Source organism: Crocuta crocuta, unplaced genomic scaffold (assembly GCF_008692635.1).
Source record: "Crocuta crocuta isolate KB4526 unplaced genomic scaffold, BGI_CrCroc_1.0 scaffold1013, whole genome shotgun sequence".
Lineage (NCBI taxonomy): Eukaryota > Metazoa > Chordata > Mammalia > Carnivora > Hyaenidae > Crocuta > Crocuta crocuta.
Window position 1 is genome coordinate 219820 of NW_027531297.1, and position 4110 is coordinate 223929.

Below are 4110 nucleotides of genomic sequence, written 5' to 3' on the forward strand. Positions count from 1 at the left end.
GTGGGGCCGGGCGTCCTCGACAGACGGCCGGGGCTGAGCGGCCCCAGCGGACCCCTTCTTCTCCCCCAGGAGCGGGAGGCGTCCCGTACCGTGAGGAGCCCCAGCCCAAACCGCGGCGGGTTAGGCCCCCCTGGCTCCCCTGGTCTCTTTCCGCACCTCACTGCCCCCGCGGGCACCACCGGCGCCCTCCAAGAAGATGCTGGCTCCCGGGCCCCCCCACCCTTTCGGAGTCTGACATCCTAACAGATGCCAACTCCCTGCTCTCAGGTTTTCAGGGTGCGCAACTCTGTCCTGGGGCCCCTCAGCCCTCGAACGTTTCCTAGGCCTTCCTGTCAACACGCGTCGAATCCGTTCTAAACTCTCAGTTCAGAGACCCTTTGTTCCACCACCCACCCGATAAAAACGAGAGAGAGGCTGCCGCGTGCTCTTCGCGCGGCCAGCGACTCGGCCGCACACCGGCCGGGCGCAGGGCCCCAGCGCTGCCCTCCTGCAGCTGACGTTCTCATACGAGGAGTGGCAAACGCTTGCTTTGTGCCAGACACTGTTCTACTCCATTTACACACGAGTTGTTCATTCGGTCCTCACAACAGTCCTGGTGAGTGGCAGAGGGGATACGGCAAATGTCGGACCCCGTCCCCTTCGCCAGCACAGGAGGGCCAGTCAACACCGCACGGTGGGTGCTGTGAGAACAGAACAAGGGAACGAGATGGCAAGCGACCGTGGAAGACGCTTTTCTACCACCACGTCGGGGACGACCTCTGTCGGGAAATCATCCGCGTGCGGACCTGAATGCTGTCGAGAAGTGAGATGTGCCGGGCGAGGCGAGGACGGAGCACAGGGGCCCAGGGTGGCAATCTCGGAGCTGTGCTGATGGATGTGGGCTCCGGCTGCCGTTCCCAGTGTAATGGGACATCCGAGAAGAGTTCTGAGGAGAGAGGCCATCACGACTCCTGGTCTGAAAAATCCCTCTGGCTGCTGAGTGGGGGACAGACTGCAGAGGTCGGGGTGTGTGTTGCCCAGGACGCATTCAGAGGTTCGCAGCTCAAGTCCCAGCTGTGGCTTACCCAGTACAGTTTTAGCCTTGCTGAATAAAAAGGCATAAAGTACGCCATTTCGGGAACACAAACTCTTTCCATCCTTTCCTCCCTCCCATGGTTGCAGCGTATAGCTTTTGTCTTCGTTCTTCTTATGGCCCAAGGTGGCTGCCATGGCACAAGGCATCCCATCTTTATATCACCATCTCAAATGAAGAAAGAGAAAGGTGTAAAAAGGACATCCATTTTTTAAATTTTTTTGTTTTATTTATTTCTGAGAGAGAGAGGCAGCACGAACAGGGGAGGGTCCGAGAGAGAGGGAGACACAGAATCCGAAGCAGGCTCCAGGCTCCGAGCTGGCAGTCAGCACAGAGCCCGACGCGGGGCTCGAACCCACGAACCGCGAGATCATGACCTGAGCGAAAGTCGGACGCTTAACCGACTGAGTCACTCAGGTGCCCCAAGAACATCCATTTTTTAAAAATAAACAAATGGAGGCGACTGGGTGGCTTAGTCAGTTGAGCATCCAATTCTTGATTTCGCCTCAAATCATGATCCCAGGGTTGTGGGATCAAGACCCACATCAGGCACCATGCCAAGTGGGGAGGCTGCTTGAGATTCTCTCTCCCTCTTTCTCTCTCTCTCGCTTTCTCTCTAAAACAAAAACATATCCTTTTCTAACAAAGGAAAGGTTTCTCAGCAGCTCCCCAGCAAATTCCTCTTTAAATTCTATTGGGCAGGGGAGCCTGGGAGGCTCAGTGAGTTAAGCATCTTGACTCTTGATTTCAGCACAGTTCATGAGATGGAGGCCCATGTCAGCTCTGGACTAACGGAGCGTGCTTGGGATTCTCTCACTCTCTGCCCCTCCCCCACTCATTTTCTGTCTCTCTCAAAATAAATAAACTTGTTTAAAAAATCAGAGGGACACCTGGGTTGGTTAAGTGTCCAACTCTTGGTTTCAGCTTAGGCCATGATCTCACAGTTCATGGGATGCAGCCCCACATCAGGCTCTGCACTGTGCATGGAGCCTGCTTGGGATTTTCTCTCTCTGCCCCTCCCCTGCTCGTGCACTCTCTCTCTCTCTCTCTCTCAAAATAAAGAAACACAGGGGCGCTGAGTGGCTCAGTCGGTTAAGCATCCAACTTCCGCTCAGGTCATGATCTCGCAGTTCATGGGTTTGAGCCCCACGTCCGGCTCTGTGCTGACAGCTCAGAGCCTGGAGCTGCTTCAGATTCTGCGTCTCCCTCTCTCTCGGACCCTCCCCTGCTCATGCTGTCTCTCAGAAAAGAATAAAGAAAAATAAAGAAGCATTAAAAATAAACTCTACTGGGTAGATGTGGACTGTGTACCAAGGGGGTGGGGAAGTGAACGCATGGCAAAGAGGACCAGCGCTGACATTCCCCACCACGGTGGGCACATGGTGGCCCGAGACATAAAGGAGCTTCCCTTGGCTGTGAGGTGAAGGGAAGGCTAGCTGCGGAGGCTGCGGGAGTCCTGTCACTGAGCGCAACCGGGCGGCCATCAGGGGTTTTGACAGCGGTCCAAAGGAGAGGTGGGGTGGTCTGGACGAGAAGCACCGCGCTCGGCTGTTCTGTCGCGCCGCTGGCCGAATGGCCGATGTGTTGGTCGTAAGACGTGAGGGGACGTGAGCGGTGGGGGCCCTCAGTGTCGACCTAAGTGACTGTTGACTGTACCCATCACGGAATCTGGGAAATGAGGGGTGGACATTAGGAAATAATTTTGTATTTGACATGAAAGTGGAGATGCTGAGTAGATATTGCAGGGGGTGCGCACATGGCAGGTGACAGCTGCAGACACAGATCTGGAAGCCCCTTAACTACTTTGTGTCTGCCCCTCCCATTGCCGCTGCCCTGCCCCGGTCTGCCCTGTGCCGTGTGCTGGCTCTGTAGACTGCACCAGCTCACTCTCTCGACCTCCCACTCTCGGTGGTACTTGGCTGGTGGGGAGCAAGGTCAAGGCCTGTATTCCCCCGGCTCCCTCCTACTGGCTCACCTGGGGTTGGCCATCAGCCTCAACTGAAGGTCCCAGCTCCTGCCTTCCTCTTCCGGTGACCACAGCCCCTCCTTGCTGCCGCAAGCCTGGGAGTGGTGCCCGGGCCCAATTATTAGTCCTCCCCCTCAAGGTTTTGTTAGACCCCCCACAAGTCACAGTAGACAGTCCTCTTGAGGGTGGCATCCTGCCAGAGCACTGCCTGAATCAGAAGTCATCACTGAGGGAACAAGCACACAGAGAGAAGAGAGCCCTGGGGGAGGGGAGGGAAATCAGAAAGAATCAAGTCGAGGAAAAGGGGCCTGAGAAGGAGCAGTCAGGGAATGGAGGGAGGGAAGGATCAGGAGAGTAGAGTTTCCAGGGCCATGGGACGAGCATGTGTCGAGAGAGAGGTTACAGTCATCTGGCAAATTCTGCTGAGCAATCCAGAGAGACGAAGGACAACACTCAATCATCAGCGAGACAGAGGAACCTGTTACCCTGATAAAAGCAGTTTCCTTAGAAGAGTAAGAAACAGCCTGAGCGGAATGGATTAAACGGATGACTCAGGAGGAACGGCGCACAGCAAGGCAACAGGTGCAGCCAGGTTTTCTACAAACGGGAACGGAGACCTGGAACCGGACAGCTACCGGAGGCGTGGCCTTTAAGGAGTTAGTGTTTCTTTCAGGATGGGGACGTTACCGGACTTCATATGCATTTGAAATTACCCGATAGGAAGGACGACGCTGGTGCGGGGAAGGTGTGTTGCCCAGTCCAGGCAAGAGAGTGCAGGACTTGGGCGTGTTCCCTGGGAAAACAGACCGCACGGCTAAAGGCACACGTGGGTTGCTAGGGTAACTGGGTGGAGGATGAGGACTGGCTTCCGATTGCTCTACTTTCTCAGTGAATCAAGAAAGAAGATAATCCGCAGAGAGTGAGAAGGGCTGTTGCAGGTGGAAAGGAGGAGCAGGTTAAAAACTTCCTCCAGGGGAAAGAAAAAGAGGGTTCACTGGGAAAGGGAGTGGGGCAGGCAGTCCTGAGGCCGAGTGGGATGCGGGGGGGGGGGGGGGGGGGCTGGGGGGGGCGG

At 55.9% G+C, this 4110-nt stretch overlaps 1 protein-coding gene across 1 annotated transcript in view; it reads right to left on the reverse strand.

The window, feature by feature from the left end:
- CACNA1B (calcium voltage-gated channel subunit alpha1 B) overlaps positions 1–4110 on the reverse strand; it is a 198063-nt gene that overhangs the window by 193494 nt on the left and 459 nt on the right. The window lies entirely within an intron of this gene.